At 41.3% G+C, this 21271-nt stretch overlaps 1 long non-coding RNA gene across 1 annotated transcript; it reads left to right on the plus strand.

Moving 5' to 3' along the window:
* Positions 1 to 3669: 3669 nt before the first annotated feature.
* Positions 3670 to 20172, plus strand: LOC132834821 (uncharacterized). Its single transcript, XR_009647249.1, has 3 exons — positions 3670 to 3735; positions 4102 to 4135; positions 20086 to 20172. It is a non-coding gene; the product is annotated as an uncharacterized LOC132834821 (long non-coding RNA).
* The last annotated feature ends 1099 nt before the right edge of the window (positions 20173 to 21271 follow it).

Here is a 21271-nt window from a genome sequence, read left to right on the forward strand (position 1 = left end):
CCCTTAAAATTGGTGAGTCTACTACAGTTTGCAGGCAGTGCGTTCCACACCCCTACTACTCTCTGAGTAAAGAAACTACCTCTGACATCTGTCTTATATCTATCACCCCTCAATTTAAACCTATGTCCCCTCATGGTAGCCATTATCACCCGAGGAAAAAGGCTCTCACTGTCCACCCTACCTAACCAGCTGATTAGCTTATATGTCTCAATTAAGTCACCTCTCAACCCTCCTCTCTCCAACAAAAAACTGCCTTAACTCCCTCAGTCTTTCCTCATAAGACCTTCCCTCCATACCAGGCAATATCCTACTAAATTTCCTCTGATCCCTTTCCAAAGCTTCCACATCCTTCCTATAATGCGGTGACTGAAATTGTACGCAATACTCCAAGTGCAGCCGCACAGAGTTTTGTACAGCTGCAACAAAACTCATTCCCTGTACCGATAAAAGCTAACACACCGTATGCCTTCTTAACAACCCTATCAACCTGGGTGGTAACTTTCAGTGATCAATGTACATGGAGACCGAGATCTCTTTGTTCATCTACACGACCAACAATCTTACCATTAGCCCAGTACTCTTTACCCCTCTTGCTTTGTGTAAATTTAGTGCCGCATTGACGAATTACAAAAATAACTTTAAAAGTAATTAATCGACCCAAATATATTTGGAACATCCTTGGCTCACAAACAACAACACTTAAATACAAGGTTTTCTTCCTTGCCTCCACCAGAACCATCAAAAAATATTATCCTCCCACTTATCTCATTTACAGTATCTGAGATCTGCTGTATGGAGTGTTAGAATATACCTGTCTACCAACAGCTAAGAGAAAGATTTGCGCTCATGGAACGTCTTACAATGCTAGCCTGTTACAAAGTGTTTTGTCATGACTTAAGTCTTTTTTATGTATGTGTACTTTCTTCTGGAATGACAGCAAGCAATCGTCAAATTCCATAAATTGAGGTTCCATAAACAGCAATTTTAAAAAATGACAGGACAGTCTGTTTTAAGTGTTGACAAAGAGAATGTGAGATCTCCACAACTCCTCTTTGAACAGTGCTTTATTGGTGCTTTGCTACTGGTGCTTTTCCAGCCACCTGAGAGGAAAGAGGAAGTCCTCTATTTAATGTCTAATCCAAATTTCCTCAGTACAGTGACAGGTATTCAGCTTATGTATGTGTTCAATATATATTTTATGTATAGTTACATAGGTAGTATTCCTGTTAGGACATTAATTCATTATCAATAAATTACTTTTTAAGTGCAGCAGCGTCAGCAGAAAGAATCAAAGAGGAGAAAGGGAGAAAGAGAGACAGAGAAAAAAAAATAGAGGCAGTAAGTCTCAATTGGTCATTATATAAAATGCAGGTGGGAGCTCATATGAGGATTGATGTGACCAAGTGGCCTGGGTTTAAATAAAGTGGTGGTGCTGTACAGAGCAAATCTGAGAGCAAAGAATGTAGCTTGATGGACAGCTGTCACCATTTTGAAGGGTTGGTAGCAAATCCCTCCCAGTTATTAATGTCAAAGTTGACAGGTTTCAAGGAGAGCCTAAGCATGCCTTTGTGAAGTTTTGCTGTGCCCGACCTATAATGCTGGCCATTTGAAAGTGGAGGAAAAGGACCTGGCTGGAGTCATGTTTCTCAGCCATATGGGCACAGTATCAAGGCCACAAGCTGAACCCCAGTCTCATTGATCCTCTCTCCACAACCCCCTTTCTCCTCCCCGTGCCCTCTACTGCTCAGTTTTCCCCATGGGGGTCACAACAATTTTCAAAATTTGAAATGGGGTCACGGAGGGGAAAGGCTCGGGATGTTGCCAGGCTTGGAGGATTTGAGCTACAGGGAGAGGCTGAACAGGCTGGGGCTGTTTTCCCTGGAGCGTTGAAGGCTGAGGGGTGACCTTATGGAGGTTTACAAAATTATGAGGGGCATGGATAGGGTAAATAGGCAAAGTCTTTTCCCTGGGGTTGGGGAGTCCAGAACTAGAGGGCATAGGTTGAGAGTGAGAGGGGAAAGATATAAAAAAGACCTATGGGGCAACTCTTTCACACAGAGGGTGGTACAAATGTGGAATGAGCTGCCAGAGGAAGTGGTGGAGGCTGGTACAATTACAACATTTAAGAGGCATTTGGATGATTATATGAATAGGAAGGGTTTGGAGAGATATGGGCTGGGTGCTGGCAGGTGGGACTAGGTTGGGTTGGGATATCTGGTCAGCATGAAGTTTCCACACTGTACATCTCTATGACGCTATAAGACAAATGAAGATAGGGAGAAATTGTATTCATTGGCAGAAGGGTTGAGAACCAGAAGACGCCCATTTAAGGTGATTGGCAAAAATGCCATGGCGAAATGAGAGAAGAAAGCTATTCACAAAAATGCAGCAAGAGGTTAGGATGTAGAACACACTGCCTGTGTGTGTGGTGGAGGCAGACTCAGTTCAAGCTTTCAAAAGGAAATTGGATAAGCTCATGAGGGCAGAAGAAACATTCAGGATGACTAGAAAGAGTAAGGTTGCCCAAGTTGGTCTTGCAGATAGACACACAAATGGGCCAAATAGCCTCTATATTATAACCATTCTCTGGAGTTGTGGTTCTGTTCGCCGAGCTGGGAATTTGTGTTACAGACGTTTCATCCCCTGTCTTGGTGACATCCTCAGTGCTTGGGAGCCTCCTGTGAAGTGCTTCTGTGATCTTTCCTCCACCATTTGTAGTGGTTTGAATCTGCCGCTTCCGACCTGGACCCAATATAGCAACCACTACAGCGGACAACTGGAACTGACAACCAGAAGCGGCAGATTCAAACCACTACAAATGCCGGAGGAAAGATCACAGAAGTGCTTCACAGGAGGCTCCCAAGCACTGAGGATGTCACCTAGACAGGGGACGAAACGTCTGCAACACAAATTCCCAGCTCGGTGAACAGAACCACAACAACGAGCACCCGAGCTACAAATCTTCTCACAAACTTTGAACATTCTCTGGAGTGCCTGGAGGGTACCATCAGCTTGGTGAAAGATGCTCTTTCATCGCCTGCAATGTGATGGTCTTCCAGGAATGGACTTCGACAGAATGTTGCAGACTGGCATATTCCAAGATCCAGGGCTACATGCTGAGGGACATACTAAAGCTTGGGCCAGCTGCCACCGAAGCACAGTGGGGAAACACCACTGTTTGAGGTCTTGCTGCCGAAATTGAATGGGGGTCTGTTCAGTTGTTGGACACCCCCTCCACCCCACCTCAAATATATGTAAATACAGTCTTGTACAAGTAAGAAATGCATTGGATTTGTTGTTAGATAGAATCAAACTCCAATGCTTGTTGTTTCTTCACATGCTACTGTGCAAAACCGAATTGCTTTCGTGACTATGTGAAGATATTTTAATGAATAAATTAGATTTTGAATTTTTTTTTCAAATCCCTGATTTGAAAAATTTGCAACAATCAATTTGTCGTTGGTCCAGATGTAAACAACAATGAGCTCGAGCAAAATAAAGACTTAATTTGTCAGCTACTTTCGGGAGTTTGTTACTTTGACTAAAAAAAGTCCCTGAAACCTGCCTTTGCGAGGACAGACTGTGTTATCATCAGGTCTCATTGACATGCTCAGTGTAGCGTGATGAAGCCACACACAGACAAACACACCAATTTCATTCACACGCGAAACTCCAGCCTTTGAAAGGCTTGATGTGCCTGTTCAGCAACAATGCGGTCAGAGCCAAGTGTGTCAGGTATGTTGTGTCGAAAGGCAATTGGGAGGAACCAGAACATCAAACGCCGCTGGTCCTCTCTCTCCCTCTCTTTCTGAAGATTTGGAAGTAAATAAGCTTACGGTAGACCGCAAGTAAACAACGCAAGTATGGGGCCACGCTTCCTAAAACCCAAAAATTCTTGATGACAAAGTCATGTGCCGAGCTCCCTCTTTGACTAGAAAATAATTTGCGAAATGCAACTTCTTTACAACCCGCCAGAAGTTGCAATATTAAAACTACAACACATCTGGCGGGGCTAGTTATCTCAGCTTATAGTTATTGCAGGTGCTAAAAGACCTTTATTGTTGATTGTATCTTGTAACAGTGTTTCCTTCTTAATTCCAGGCGTGTAATGGAATCGAGAATCTCAAATCTTGGCGTGAGTCCCTGTATTATACATGATTTTATTTTAAAAATGCGATAGCGTAACAATAGAAAGTTGATTGTGTACTTTCCATAGTTGGTAATTGACAATTGTTGACAAGGTTGTTCTGTAACCTGAACCCGTCCCGTCTCACCAATTACCACTCAAAAGAGGAGGTAATTTATATGTCAGGGAACCATGATTCGGTGCAAACGCTTCCTTCCCCGCCAACAAAAAAAAACAAGTTGCTGGAAAAGCACAGCAGATCTGGCAGCATCTATGCAGAGAAATTAAAGTTAACGTTTCGGGTCCGGTGACTGTTCTAAGGAAGGGTCACCGGGCCTGAAACATTAAGTCTGATGTCTCTGCACAGATGCTGCCAGACCTGTTGAGTTTTGTCAGCATTTTTTCCCCCTCTGATTTACAGCATCGACTGTTCTCTCGGTTTATCTTTTCTGTAGGTGCAGCCTTTGACATTTTTAAAGAACTTTCAAGGGACAGATCACGTCATTGTGATATGCTGTCAAATTTTGCATTCGAGCAGTTTCTATGAAGTGCCCCTTGGGAAATGTTACTCTTTTAAAGTCAAAATGCTGTTGCAGAGCAATATCTGGACCCAAATAAAACATTTGACTTTTTGTGCTGATAAGATAATGTTCTATTGTGCGAAATCAATTTCAAAACACTATAAACAGGAATACTAAAGAAGTGCAAAGAGCAGATTAGAATCACATTGAAGGAAGCCGCTGAGTGAAGTTCAAGTTAATGATGTGTAAAACTTGCCAAATGGCCCGGTTTTGGTGTGTTCAGTCAGTATATAATCAAATGACGCTGGGCCTAACCCTGATGAAGCTACCTTTTCACCTGCTAGTGTCCTCATTTTTTGAGGGAGAAAGGAAACGTGGATGGGAGCAGAATCATAGAATCCCTACAGAGTGGAAGCAGGCCATTTTGCTCATCGGGTGCAGACTGACCTACCCCCATCCCTGTAACCCTGCATTTTCCATGGCTAGTCCACCAAGCCTGCACATCCCTGGACACTATGAGCAATTTAGCATGGTCAGTCCATCTACACTGCACATCTCCGGACTGTGGGAGGAAAGCCACACCAATATTAGGAGAATGTGCGAACTCCATGCAATCACCTGAGGGTGGAATCAAACTGGATCTCTGGCTCTGTGAGGCAGCAGTGCTAACCACTAAGCCACAGTGCCTCCCAGAAGTAGTCATGATTTGGAGATGGCGGTGTTGGACTGGGGTGTACAAAGTTAAAAATCACACAGCCCCAGACTATAGTCCAACAGGTTTAATTGGAAGCACTAACTTTCAGAGCGCTGCTCCTTCATCAGGAGGTTAACCACCTGATGAAGGAGCGTCGCTCCGAAAGCTAGTGCTTCCAATTAAACCTGTTGGACTATAACCTGGTGTTGTGTGATTTTTAACTTCCCAGAAATAGGTGATTCCTCCTGTTAAGCCTGTTCCACCATTCAATGTATCTTGTCATTGTCAGATTTCTAAATACCAATCTCTAAACATACTCAGTGACTGAGTTTCCAGAACAATCCGTGGTAGACAATTGCAACGTTTCACAAACAAAAACAGAAACTGCTAAGAAAAGCTCAGTGGGTCTGGCAGCATTTGTGGAGAGAAATCAGAGTTAACGTTTCAGATTCCCTGACCTTTCCTCAGAACTTTTTCTAGCATCTGCAGTTCTTTTGGTTTTTCCAAAGTTTCACAACTGTCCAAGTTAAAAAAAAAAATATTTTCTTCTCTGTACTAAGTGACCTTCTCCCTGTGAAATTATTGAGAAGGGTCACTGGACTCGAAAGATTAACTCTGCGTTCTCTCCACAGATGCTGCCAAACCTACAGAATTTCTCCAGCACTTTTTGTTTCTGTTTCAAATGATGTCCCCTGTTGGCAGGTTGGCAAACATGAGAGACATCTTAACTGCATCTATTGCTCTCTATCGATTGAAATATTTTGTAGGTTACAATGAGTCGTAGAGTCATAGAGATGTACAGCATGGAAACAGACCTCTCGTCCAACTCGTCCATGCTGACCAGATATCCTAAACCTTCTTCGTTGTCCACTACACCTCCAATTTTGGTGTCAACTGCAAACTTATTAACTATATCTCTTATGCTTATATCCAAAACGTTTAAATAAGTGACAAAAAGCAGTGGACCCAGCATCAATCTTTGTGGTACTCCAGTGGACACAGGCCTCTGGTCTGGAAAACAACCCTCCACCACCACCCTCTGTCTTCTACCTTTGAGCCAGTTCTGTATCCAAATGGCTAGTTTTTTTTTAGATTAGACTTACAGTGTGGAAACAGGCCCTTCGGCCCAACAAGTCCACACCGACCCGCCGAAGCGCAACCCACCCATACCCCTACATTTACCCCTTACCTAACACTACGGGCAATTTAGCTTGGCCAATTCACCTGACCTGCACATCTTTGGACTGTGGGAGGAAACCGGAGCACCCGGAGGAAACCCACGCAGACACGGGGAGAACGTGCAAACTCCACACAGTCAGTCACCTGAGTCGGGAATTGAACCCGGGTCTACAGGTGCTGTGAGGCAGCAGTGCTAACCACTGTGCCACCGTGCCGCCCACAAAGTCTCCCTGTATTCCATGAGATGTAACCTTGCTAACCAGCCTCCCATGGAGAACCTTGTCAAACGTCTTACTGAAGTCCATGTAGATTACATCTACCCCTCTGCCCTCATCAATCGTCTTTGTTACTTCTTCAAAAAATTCAATCAAATTTGTGAGACATGATTTCCCACGCACAAAGCCATGTTGACTATCCCTTCCCACGCACAAAGCCATGTTGACTATCCCTAATCAGTCCTTGCCTTTCCAAATACATGTACATCCTGTCCCTCAGGATTCCCTCCAACAGCTTGCCCACCACCAATGTCAGGCTCACTGGTCTATAGTTCTCTGGCTTGTCCTTACCATCTTTCTTAAATAGTGGCACCACGTTAGCCAACTTCCAGTCTTCTGGCACCTCACCTGTGACTTTAGATGATACAAATATCTCAGTAAAAGGCCCAGCAATCACTTCCCTAGCTTCCCACAGAGTTCTAGGGTACACCTGATCAGGACCTGGGGATGTATTTGCTTTTATGCATTTCAAGACATCCAGCACTTCCTCCTCTGTAATATGGACATTTTGCAAGATGTCACCATCTATTTCCCTACATTCTATACTTCCATGTCCTTTTTCACAGTAAATACTGATGCAAAATACTCATTTAGTATCTGCCCCATGTCTGCTGCTCCACACAAAGGCCGCCTTGCCAATCTTTAAGGGGCCCTATTCTCTCCCTAGTTACCCTTTTGTGCTTATTGTATTTGTAAAAACTCTTTGGATTCTCCTTAACTCTATTTGCCAAAACTATCTCATGTCCCCTTTTTGCCCTCCTGATTTCTCTCTAAATATACTCCTACTGTCTTAATACTCTTCTAAGGATTCACTTGATCTATCCTATCTATACCTGACATATGCTTTCTTCTTTTTCTTAACCAATCCCTCAATTTCTTTAGTCATCCAATATTCCCTATACCTACCAGCCTTTCCTTTCACCCTAACAAGAATGTACTTTCTCTGGACTCTCGTTATCTCATTTCTGAAGGCTTCCCATTTTCCAACCGTCACTTTACCTGCGAACATCCACCCTCAATCAGCTTTTGAAAGTTCTTGCCTAATACCGTCAAAATTGGCCTTTCTCCAATTTAGAACTGCAACTTTTAGATCTGGTCTACCCTTTTCCATCACAATTTTAAAACTAATAGAATTATGGTTGCTGGCCCCAAAGTGCTCCCCTCTGACACCTCAGTCACCTGCCCTGCCTTATTTCCCAAGAGTAGGTCAAGTTTTGCACCTTTTCTAGGAGGTACATCCACATACTGAATCAGAAAATTTTCTTGTACATACTTAACAAATTCCTCTTCATCTAAATCCTTAACACTATGGCAATCCCTGTCTATGTTTGGAAAGTTAAAATTCCCTACCATAACTACCCTATTATTCTTACAGATAACAGATCTCCTTACAAATTTGCTTCTCAATTTCCCTCTAACTATTAGTGGATCTATAATACAATCCCAATCAGGTGATCATCCCTTTCTTATTTCTCAGTTTCACCCAAATAACTTCCCTGGATGTATTTCCGGGAATATCCTCCCTAAGTACAGCTGTCATGCTATCCCTTATCAAAAATGCACTCCCTCTCCTTTCTTGCCTCCTTTTCTGTCCTTCCTGTAGCATTTGTATCCTGGAACATTAAGCTGCCAGTCCTGTCCATCCCTGAGCCATGTTTCTGTAATTGCTATGATAATCCCAGTCCCATGTTCCTAACCATGCCCTGAGTTCATCTGCCTTCCCTGTTGGGCCCATTGCATTGAAATAACTGCAGTTTAATTTATTAGTTCTGCCTTGTTCTCTGCTTTGTTCCTGCCTGCCCTGACTGTTTGACTCACCTTTGTTCTCAACTGTACCCATCTCAGATTGATTTCTTTCCTCACTATCTCCCTGGGTTCAACCCCCCCCCCCCCCCCCCCCCAACCCCGCCACCTTACTAGCTAAAACCCTCCTGAGCAGCTCTAGCAAATCTCCCTTCTAGCATATTAGTCCCCTTCCAATTTAGGTGCAATCCGTCCTTCTTGTACAGGTCACTTCTACCCCAAAAGAGCTTCCCATGATCCAAAAATGTGAATCCTTCTCCCAGCTCCTCAGCCATGCATTCATCTGCTCTATCCTTCTATTCCTGTACCGGGAGTAATCCAGATATTACTACTCTTGAGGACCTCCTTTTTAACTTCCTGCCTAACTCTTTATAATCTCCATTCAGAATCTCAACCTTTTCCCTTCCTATGTCATTGATTCCAATGTGTACAATGACTTCCTGCTGGCCCTCTCCCACTTGAGAACATTCTGCACCCTCTCTGAGACATCCTTGATCCTGGCACCAGGGAAGCAACACACCATTCTGATTTATTACTGCTGGCCACAAAAACATTTGTCTGTACCTCAGACTAGAGAGTCCCCTAATACAATTGATCTCTTGGAACCCGACATACCCCTCAATACTTTACATCATTGCCAGAAACATAGCTGTATGAGCTACATTCCCCTGAGAATCCATCACCGCCTACATTTTCCAAAAAAACATACTTGTTTGAAATGGGGTTAGCTTTTGAAGTTCCCTGCACTACCTGCCTATCTCACTTACCTTTCCTGGAGTTAACCCATTTATGTGACTGTAACTGAGACATTCCCCCTTCTTTAATTGCCATGCATCACATCCCCTTGCTCTTGTAAATTCCTCATTGTCTCTGACTGTCTCTCTATGATCCATTTGATCCAATAGGATTCGCAACTAACAGCTTTTATTGCAGATATAATCCTCAGTTAACCGATAAACTTTCCCTAAACTCCCACATCCAACAATAAGAGCTTATCACTCTACTAAAGGCCATTTTTGCGTCTTTCAGTCTACAGACCCAGAAAATAGCACGGTCTTATATCTCTACAACACACTTCTCCAGGTTAAATTAATACTTCTGGCTTATATTTTAAGTTTAATCAAGAGGCATTGCTCAACAAAACATATAATCAAGAAAGAACCTACTCTACACATTACTGCAAACTTATTGTAAGGCCACACTTAAAATATCCACTTACCTGTTTCTCTGTTGTGACCTCTCCCAAACAGGTTCCTCCAAGATTAGTTGAAAATTTCACTGTTTGCTAATTTTCCCAGACGCATCCGATATCCAGCGATCCATGAATTCAAACAGCAAAGGCGGTAACTGCGCAGGTTCACTGCTCTGTCAGTTAGCAGTGTGGGTTTATTTCTCTCTCTCTTTCTCTCCTGCACTGACCTCACCATGTGCTTCCTTTGTCTGTTCTTCTCCCTTTTAAAACTGCTGTTGTTTTGACTTTTTTTTCCCTCCAGAGTTCTAAAACAATGCAACAGCATATAAAACAGTAATTGCTGCTCCTGGAATTTGAGGAAATCACCTCCAACACCTAAAATACCTCAAAAAAGGAGCAGCTGTTACAGCCAGAAATTTTTCCCGTCCTCCATCTTGGATTATATGTTCATGTTCATTGGACATGATTGAACAAGGAGTCTACTGCCACTATGTCCAAATGGGAATGTGGACAGTTTCTTGGTTTAGTATTCCCTCCGAAAGATAGCCTCTCTGACAGTGTAGTGTATGCTCAGTATGCAGCACTGAAGTGTCAGCTGTGATACTTGTGTTCAATTCTTGGCATGGGACATGATCCCACAACTATTTGACCAAAATGAGAGTTCTACCAAATGAGCCACAGATGTCACTGTCAGGTGGCGAGAAACCGACAAAGAAAAGGAGGGCTGAGAAGTTCACATCCAATTGGATTCGCAACTAACGGCATTTATTGCAGATATAATCCTCAGTTAACCGATAAATTCTCCCTAAACTCCCACATTCAACAAGAAGAGCTTATCACTCTACTAAAGGCCATTTTTGCTTCTTTCAATCTACAGACCCAGAAAATAGCACTGTCTTATAACCCTACAACACACTTCAGAATAATATCAGAGTAATAACATCAGAATAATGATTCTATTCTAAGATCTGATTAGATGTAATAACTAAGCGACCATACCAGATTCTGTCCTCACCTGTGGTAACATGATTGTGTTCATTCTGAAGCTTTCTATGCAAATCTAATGATTCTGTGCTTTCATTTCATAATTTTCATAAAACTAAGAATGCCATTTTTAGAAAAAAGCATGACCATTTTTATAACCTTAAAGCTGAATCCCCAAAAAGAGCAGTTTCCAACACTTAACACAACTGTTATCTGAAAATAAAACAAAGAGCTACAGTATGTGAAAATCAGAAACAAAAACAGAAATTGCTGGAAAAGCTCAACAGGTCTGGCAACCAGTCTGTGAAGGGAAAGCAGAGTTATCTTTTTGGATTAAGTGACGTTTCTTCAAGATCTTTTTCAGCAGTTTCTAGTTTGACAACAGTAAACAGCTCATTTTAGTTGGTGGGATGATCTTTAATTCAGCTGCTCCAAGGCTCACAAATCTGATACTGCATTGCACTGGCTGGGTTTAATATTGTATGTCATGGGAAAGTGAATTCTAGTTCCTGGTATATAAACCAAACATACACTCTTGAAAAAAACAATCTTTAGAGTTTAGATCCACAGTCTGCTTACCCACACTGAAAACTGGTCAGATAGAATCACCAACAGAACGTGTTGCAAAAGCTCAGTAGGTCTGGCAGCATCTGTGGAGAGAAATCAGAGTTAAGATTTTGGGTCCAGTTAACTCTGATTTCTCTCCACTGATGCTATCAGACTTTCTGAGCTTTTCCAGCAATTTCTGTTTTTGTTTCTGATTTCTACGATCTGTAGTTCTCTCGGTTTTTATTTGGTCAGATAGAATGTTTAGTATTCAATCTGCAATCTCTTGTATTTATCCAAAGTTAGTGCTTTAATTTGAGGGAACAGCTTATTTTGGCCTGGTCAGGAACGGAACATTGTCTTTTTGCATGCAAGTTTTTTGTAAATTAACCCATATTTCTTAATCAACCTGTTCAGAGATGTTATTGCATTCCTCTGTGTCAAGGGCGATATGGTGGCTCAGTGGTTAGCACTGCTGCCTCACAACTCCAGGGTCCCAAGTTCAATTCCAGCCTTGGGTTTCCTCCGGGTGCTCCGGTTTCCTCCCACAATCCAAAGATGTGCAGGTTAGGTGAATTGGCTGTGCTAAGTTGTCCATAGTGGTCAAGGATGTATAGGTCAAGTGCATGAGTCAGGGGTAAATGCTGGGGAATGGGACTGGGTGTGATACTCTTTGGAGGGTCAGTGTGGACTTGTTGGGATTCTAATTCTAAGTGGGACTTGAATCAAGGCCTCACAGTCCAGGGATAGGGACATTAGCACTGTGCTACAAGAGGAATGAAGATGAAGTATGTACACCTGTGTGAGGTACTAATGCTAAGCTTTCTATGTTGTCATGTGTGAAAATGAAAAGTAGAAAATTTGGCACTGTTCAGGTTGGAATCTGGCCTCAGTTAAGGCTGGCTATCTGAATGCAACAGTGGTTCTCTGTGCATTTCATTTTTGTCCTCTGGATCCAGAAATTGCCACCCCAAATGCAAAAGCTGTCTGTATTGTATGAGGGCATAGTTGGGAGTTCTGTTCTGTACTTTTTCTTTGGATAACTGTCTTCAAAAAATACAAAATATCCAACACCATAATTCAAAGCTGAGCCATGGAGATGCTGAGGAGGCCAATATTTATCCCTAAATTAGGTCATTATCACATTGCTGAAAATGTGTTGCTGGTTAAAGTGCAGCAGGTCAGGCAGCATCCAAGGAACAGGAAATTCGACGTTTCGGGCATAAGCCCTTCATCAGGATTCATTATCACATTGGCCATATCACATTTAGTGGGTCAAAAACAGTTAACATATTATAGCAATGACTACGTTTTGAAAAACATCACACTGGTTAAAGCCACTCCCGGACATCCTAAGATCAAAACTGGTGCCATATAAATAGACATTTTTGTTCTCTAGATCATTAATTTATGTTTTTACAAATACTCGATGTCCATTTTCCATCTTACTGGTGTTACAGCTTTCAACATTCTTGCATCACTAGCTCACAATAACTTCCTCCTTAATTGAAAAAAGTTTGCTTCTGTCTGCAGTACAGCTGATAGAACTTCCTTGTATTATAACAAAGTGTTAGCATTTTTTCATTAGCACATTGTAGATGCTAGTACATTTTGAAGTCTATTGCCATTATTTAAAATTGCACAGTGGGAAGATACTAGAGTTTGTTCTTCAAGTAGTTTGTAACAATTTACTTGAATTAAAAAAAATCTATAACTGAATGAAGTACAGGTTGAGATGGATTTAGGAATGGAAACAATACGCAGTGGCATTTTTAATTAAGCAACCAAGTTAGCATTGAAAAATATGAACTTTGTACTGTACATTGTGATTTTCTTTAGGTATCAGAGCTAGACTGCTTACAAGTGTGAAAATTCATGGAATAACTGAGGAGGTGGCCAATCAAATAGAAAATTGGCTTGAAAACAATTGACATAAAACGCAATACTTAAAGTGGCAGTGACTGGTATCGTCTCACAGAATCTGTGTCCTAAGCCACTTTCCAGTGTTGACTCAGCGTAGATTCATAGTCACACAGTATAGAAACAGATCTTTCAGCCTAACTCATTCATTCTGTCCATGTTTCCGAAGCTGAACTAGTCTCATTTGCCAGCATTTGGCCCATATCCCTCTTAAACCTTTCCTATCCATGTACCTGTCAAAATGTATTTTAAATGTTGCAATTGTACACACCTCCACCACTTCCTCTGGAATCTCATTCCATACATGCACCAGATTGATGTATTTTTAAAGAGAGGAGACAAATCAGTCTGAGTCCAGAAATTCCAATTAAAGATTATTGACCAGAGTATTGAGTATAGGAGTTGGGAAGTAATGTTGCAGCTGGTTAGGCCATTTTTGGAATATTGTGTGCAATTCTACTTTCCTTCCTATCAGAAGGATGTTGTGAAACATGAATGAACTGGCAGAGGAAGTGGTGTAGGCCGGTACAATTGCAACATTTAAAGGGCATCTGGATGGGTACATGAATAGGAAGTTTTTCGAAGGCTATGGGCCAAGTGCTGGCAAATGGGACTTAGATTAGATTGGGATATCTGGTCAGCATGGACGAGTTGGACTGAAGGATCTGTTTCTGTGCTGTACATCTTTATGACTCTATGACTCTAAAATTCTTTGTTATTACAGTGCCAATAGCACAAATGTAACTGTTTTTAAACATTGTTGAAGAGAAAGGCACATTTTCTTCTTGCAGCCATCAAGACAGCTGTATTATTCCATCCCTCAGCCAATCAGAGCTGACTTTGCAGCATCTCTTTCCTCCTGAATAATTATGGCTGTTTAAAATGTACATTTATGTAGCTATACATTCATAAGAAATTTGAAGTTTAGAATGTTTTATTCTTCTACCAAAGATGTGTGATCTTACTTGGTTAATGTGGAGATACTTTGGAAGAGAATGAAGAACTGGAAGAGTGGGTTAGTAAGTGTGCTGATAACACAAATATTAGTGGTATTGTAGATAGTGTGGAGGTTTGTTGCAGGCTAAAACATGACATTGACAGGATGCAGAGCTGGGCTGAGAAGTGGCAGATGGAGTTCAACCTTGATAAGTGAGAAGTGATTCATTTTGCAAGGTTGAATTTGAATACACAGTTAAAGACAGGATTCTTGGCAGTGTGGAGGAACAGCGGGATCTTGGGGTCCATGCATATAAATCCCTCAAAGTTGCCACCCAAGTTGATAGGGTTGTTAAGAAGGCATATGGTGTTTTGGCTTTTATTAATGAGAGGATTGAGTTTAAGAGCCACGAGGTTTTGCTGCGGCTCTATAAAACTCTAGTTAGTTCCACACTTTGAATCCAGTTCTGGCCGATTCATTATGGGAAGGTTGTAGATGCTTTAGAGAGGGTGCAGAGGAGATTTGCCAGGATGCTGCCTCGATTGTAGGGCTTGTCTTACAAAGAGAGCTGGGGCTTTTCACACTGGAGAGAAGAAGGAAGAGTGGTGACTTGATAGAGGTGTACAAGGTAATGAGAGGCATTGATAGAGTAGATAGCCAGAGACTTTTCCCCAGGGCAGAACTGGCTGTCATGAGGGGTCATAATTTTAAGGTGATTGGAGGAAGGTATAGGAGAGTTGTCAGAGGTAGGTCTTTACGCAGAAAGTGTTGGGTGCACGGAATGCTCTGCCAGTGGTGGTAGTAGAGTCAGAGACATTTAAGCAATTGCTGGACAAGCACATGGACGGCAATAAATTGAGGAGTGTGTAGGTTAGGTTGATCTTAGATTAAGATAAATGCTCAGTACAATATCATGGGCTGAAGGGCTGTTTTATGTTCTATAAGACTGCTTTTCCTGATGAGTGCAAGATGTAAAACTTTGAGCTTTTCAATAATATTAATGACTGTCAGATCATTGTAAGTATTTACTAACTACATTTCTAAAAGGTCTGGATCAGCATATGGACCAGTCAGTTTGGGAATGTTGCTGGAGTCAATCATAAAGGCAAAAAGCTTTGCAAATTATTTGTCATTTTTCTAATACAACTGAATTGTGTAGGAAAAGTGGATAAGTATCAAACCAGCTGATAAATACATTGTCAATTACATAGGTCTAAGCTCACTCCCCAGTCTTCTCCTGCTCTGTCTAACCTCCTTTAAAAGGCTCTTTAAAATTTACCCTATTGACCCATCTGATTTCATTTGGTTTAGTGTCACATTTTAGTTTATAATATGCCTGTGAAACAACTTTGGATCTTTGACGAGGTTAAAGGAACGATTAGTTGTACTTCCTTGGTAGACCATATATGGGTATTGCTGTGATTGGATAAATGCATTGGATATGAGGCTTTCAGCTATTAATTGTGTCTGTCCTTTAAAGACTATTGTTTTCTATTGCCAAAACCAGGTAATTGATCTCACCAGTTTACAGATTTAATCAGATGGTGACTAGCTTGTACTCTTTAGGCTGTAAATGTAATGGAATGCTCTTGTTAAGAATACTATTTGTAATCTCATTTTAGAAGCATATATTTGTCTTTGAATTGCATTGATCACACTATATATTTCGGAATCATGGAATCCCTACAGCGAGGAAGCAGGCCATTAGGCCCAGCAAATCCACACCGATCCTCTGAAGAGTATCCCACCCTGACCCATTCCTCTACCCTATTACTTTACATTTCCCCCTGATTAATGCACCTAACCCACACATCCCTGAACATTCTGGGCAATTTAGCACAGCCAATCCACCTAACCTGCACAGCTTTGTACTGTGGGAGAAAACAGGAGCACCCAGAGGAAAGTCACGCAAACACGGGGAGAATGTGCAAACACTGATCTTCAGTTGTAGCAAGACTTTTTATATTGTTAGTCCAGTTATATTCAGGCCAAAGGATGCTGATGGTGGTGAGGTCCAGAGAATACATAAACCCTACACAGACAATTGCCAGTGAATATGGAATTCACAGTGGAAGGTCTCAGTGGCTGAAGAAGAGTGATGTACAACAGACTTGAATTAGATTAGATTACTTATAGTGTGGAAACAGGCCCTTCAGCCCAACAAGTCCACACCAACACTCCGAAGAGCGACCTACCCAGACCTATTCCTCTACATTTACCCCTTCACCTAACACTACAGGCAACTTAACATGGCCAATTCACCTATCCTGCTGTGGAAACCAGAGCACCCGGAGGAAACCCATGTAGACATGGGGAGAATGTGCAAACTCCAGACAGTTGCCTGAGGCTGGAATTGAACCTGGGTCTCTGGCGCTGTGAGGCAGCAGTGCTAACCACTGTGCCACTGTGCCACTCAATCAAAGAATGCAGAGACTGGGAGCTGGAGACAATGAAAGATCTCATTCTCAATGATGGCACAGCCCTGAACATCAGTGCCAAAGCCAAAGCTAAATCATTTGCAACTGTCTTCTGCCAGAAGTGCTGAGTGGACATTGTGTCTCATCCTCCTCCTAAGGTCACCATCATCAAAAATGCCCATCTTCAGCCAATTTGATTCACTCCATATGATATCAAGAAATGCTGAGTGAACTGGATAAAGGAAATACCATGGGTCCCAGCACAATTCACAGGGCAGTTTAGCATTGTTCTGCTGAAGGGCCTATGTCTGAAACGTCGACTCTCCTGTTCCTCGGATGCTGCCTGGCCTGCTGTGCTTTTCCAGCACACACTTTTCGACTCTGATCTCCAGTATCTGCAGTCGTCACTTTCTCCGAGTCCCTAGGTGCAGTGTGTTGCTGCACTGGTGCAATTTGTGAAGGTTACATCAACAGTCCACAATCGATACCATCCTAAAGGACAAGGGCAGCAGATGAATGGAAACCCCACCACCTCCAAGTTCCCCCTTCAATTTGGACATTATTCTGATTTGGAGCCAAATTGTCATTCTATCACAGCCGGTATGTCGAAATCCTGGGACTTCTTCACTGACAGGATTAGGGAGCACCTTCAGCACAGAGGTGGAAGCAATTCAAGAAGCAATGCTCACCACAAGTTTCTCAAGGGTAATCAGGAATGGACAATAAGTGCGGTCTTGCCAGGGGCATCCACTTCTTATAGTCAATTGTTTAGAAAAAAAAGACCACACAAAAATAATTGTAGCTGTCAGGCCTTGGTGGGAGATAACCAGTTGCTTGTGCTTCTTTAAGCATTCGATAAAGTTAAATTTTGAAAAATTGGCTAATTATATCAATGGAAACAAAGGAAAGAATTTATCCCTGGACATTGTTTCAAAATATTCTTATCTCATATTACAGTTCTTATTCCAGTGCTGTTGACGATGATTTATTCGATGTTGGAAAATCAAGCTGCTTTGTGTGTATCTAACTATAAAATGATTTGATTCTTCCTTTGACCTGTTGCCTTAAACAATGTTCCATTGTCCTGTCAAAATAACAATGAAAAACAGTGTGTTACAAGATGCATTTGTTTTATGATTCAGGTGATGTTTATGACCCACTTGTGTTTTGTGTAATCACAGCATCTTGGCATAGTAATTTCCCCATAATTTAGTCATTTTATAACTGTTTATATCCCTGAAGTTGGAGAAGGAACTTGCATTTATATAGGATGTTTTTGTAAACCTTCAGGATGTCCTAATAGCACTTTAAAGCCAACCAACTCTTTGAAGTATAGTGACTGGGAGAATCATAGAATGATTTAACACTGAAGGAGGCCATTTAGTCAATTCAGTCTGTGTTGGCTCTTTGATAATGCTCTCTAAATAGTCCTATGACCCTGCTTTTTTCTCCCCCACATCACTGCATATGTTTTTGATTCAGACCTGTCAGGAATCAGAGGACACAGTTTTAAAGGAACTTTCAAAACAGAGGTGATGTGGAAATTTCGATAATACATAAGAGTCATACAGTCATCCAGCATGGTCCAACCAGTCATTACCAGCCAAAATCCCAAACTAAACTAGTCCCATCTGACTGCGCTTGGCCCATATCCCTCCAAACATTTCTTACTCATGTACTTATCCAAATGTCTTTTAAATGTTGTAATTGTACCCACATCCACCATTTCCTATGGAAGTTCATTCCACACACGAACCTCTCTGTGTGTTTTAAAAAAAAGTTGCACCTCATTTCTTCACTTGAATTGTTTGTGAAAGCTTAGTGGCTTCAGTAAAAAAATATTAAATTGTAGAAAGAAATATAGTGGGGAACAGAAAATGTGAATCAATCGATGAAGCTAATTATTTTAAAAGAACAATCTTTCTCCTCTCACCTTAAAAATATGCCCCCTCTTCTTGAAATCCATCACCCTAGGGAAAAGAACCAGTCATTCACCTTATCTAAACTCCTCATTATTTTACAAATCTTGATAAGGTCACCCTTCAACCTTCTATGCTCCAGGGAAAAAAGTCCCAGCCTATCCAGCCCCTCCTTAGAACTCAAACCCTCCAAACCCCAAACCCGCCAACATCCTGATTGATCTTTTCTGAACCCTCTTAGTTTAATAATATGCTTCTTCTAACAGGGCAAAATAGAATGACTGAAAAATATTGGAAGTATAGGTGTTGGAATTGTGCAGAGCTATGGTCAAATATGAGGGACTGGAATTAATTGGAGTTGATTAACTTTGCGATCAACTTTTTTCAATCATTGATACTATGCACTACTACAGATGGGGATCTTGGCTTTTCACCTTGAGGCGGATTTCTGCTCTGACATCCTGGAAGGTGACTAAAAACGTACAAAATTGATCAAAACCCATTGTCTCCAAATACAACATCTACAGACAGACTTCCATCGAGTTACACACTGAAAATGTTCACCAATGGTAACCATTACCTGTGGTTTCAAAGAGTATGAATGACTGACAAACATTGAACATTGTACAAGTTGATTACTTTAGAAAGTATGGAGCAGGTCTCCCAAGAAAAAAAAGATAAAAGCCAGCTGATTTAAAGGTTTGTGCCTGAGCAATTGAATGTAAAATTCACCTTCACATCTTAACTGAGTAAGGCAGTGGATAGGATATCTATAAGATAAGGATAATCTCATGTAAAATGTAAGACTTGTAGTTTTAAATGAATGTCTTTGCAAGTGACGCTTGAATTGTTTGTGAAAGGTGAGTGGCTTCAGTCAAAAATTAGTATTTAATTGTAGAAAGAAATATAGTGATGAACAGAAAATGTGAATCAATCAATGATGCTAATCATTTTGAGAGAACAATTTAGAATAATGTAGTGCCTTTGTCATAGAATCATAGAGTCGTAGAGATGTACAGCAATGGGATCTTGATCAGGTGGACCAATGAGCTGAGGAGTGATAGCTGGAGTTTTATTTAGATAAATGTGAGGTGCTGCATTTTGGGAAAGTAAATCAGGGCAGGACTTACACACTCTATGGTATTGTCCTGGGAAATGTTGCTGAATATCCTTGGAGTGCAGGTTCGTAGTTCCTTAAAAGTGGAGTCATACATAGATACGATAGTGAAGAAAGCGTTTGGTATGCTTTCCTTTATTGGCCAGTGTACTGAGTATGGGAATTGGGAGGTCATGTTGCAGCTGTACAGGATATTCGTTAGGCCACTTTTGGAATATTGTGTGCAATTTTGGTCTCCCTCCTATCAGAAAGATGTTGTGAAACTTGAAAGGATTCAGAAAAGATTTACAGGGATGTTGTCTGGGTTGAAGGATTTGAGCTGTGTAGGGAGAGGTTCAATCGGCTTTTTCTGTTTAGCTTGCTGCCTTAAAGTGCCTTGGGAGGTTCAAATGTGTTAACATTAATAGATAAATGCAATCTTGTGTTGTCATAGAACATCCCAATTTGCTTCCCAGGACCATCATCTAACAAAATTTGACATGGAACCAAAAAGGAAGTAACAGGATGAACGACCAAAGAGAGAGAATTCTAGGACCCAGCAGCTGCAGACTGGTGAAGACAATACAAAAGGACTACTGGGCGGAGGAATGGAGAAGAACATGGAACAGCCATCAAAAATACCAAATTGGTGAAGAAAATAAGCCAATGGACAGCGAGTGAAGATAAAGATTTATATTCATAAATTCTTTGATTTGATTTGACTTGATTTAATTTTTTGTTGTCATATGTACCTAAGTACAGTGAAAGGTTTTGTTTTGCAAGCTGTACAGACAGATCATAACAAACAAGGACATACAGATTGTTTAGACAGAGTGAGGCACACAAGCTTACGGTGCACTAAAGCGAGATTGACATTAGATTTGAAATTAGAGAGGTCCATTCAGCATTCTAACAACAGGGAGAAGAAGCTGTTCTTGAACCAGTTAGTGTGTAAGCTTCTGTATCTTCTGCCTTACAGAAGAGGTTGGAAGAGAGTATTACTGAGGTGGGAGGGGTGTTTGATGATATTGGCAGCCTTTCCACTGCAATGAAAAGTGTAGTTGGAGTCCATGGATGGGAGGTTGGCTTCCGTGATGGTCTGGATGTGTACACAACCCTCTGTAGTTTCTTATTGTCCTGGCCAGAGTACTTGATGTCAGTGAAGTGTTTTTGAAGTGTAATTACTTTTTTAATGTAAGAAGTGCAGCGGGCAGTAAACTTCCAGAAACATCGTGATAGCAATCAGATCATCTGTTTTTGGGAAGTTAATTTGACGCATAAATATTGACCAAGTCACCAAGACGTCTTGCTCACCAGAAGCACTATTTCAAGGTGTAATATGGAAATATCAAACAGCTAGAATAGAATGATATGTCTCCCTGGGCTGGGGCTGCAGCTGAGACCAGGTGTAGACTAAGTGCCTGATCACTTTGCCAGGAGGCTATTATTCCAACTCTCATCATGGAGACAGTTTCACATTTGTCTTCCTGTCATTGATCTGTATAACAATCAAAGTCAAATACATAACAGCCTTATTTAATGCTTCAACCGTTGCACAGCTTGCAGGAGTTTTCTTTTAATAACAGTTATTTATGATTTTTCAGAGAATTCTTCTTGCAAAAATTAACCCTTCCAGAACCGTGGATGAATTTATTTGTCCTG

This window comes from Hemiscyllium ocellatum, chromosome 42 (genome assembly GCF_020745735.1).
Source record: "Hemiscyllium ocellatum isolate sHemOce1 chromosome 42, sHemOce1.pat.X.cur, whole genome shotgun sequence".
Taxonomy (NCBI): Eukaryota; Metazoa; Chordata; class Chondrichthyes; order Orectolobiformes; family Hemiscylliidae; genus Hemiscyllium; species Hemiscyllium ocellatum.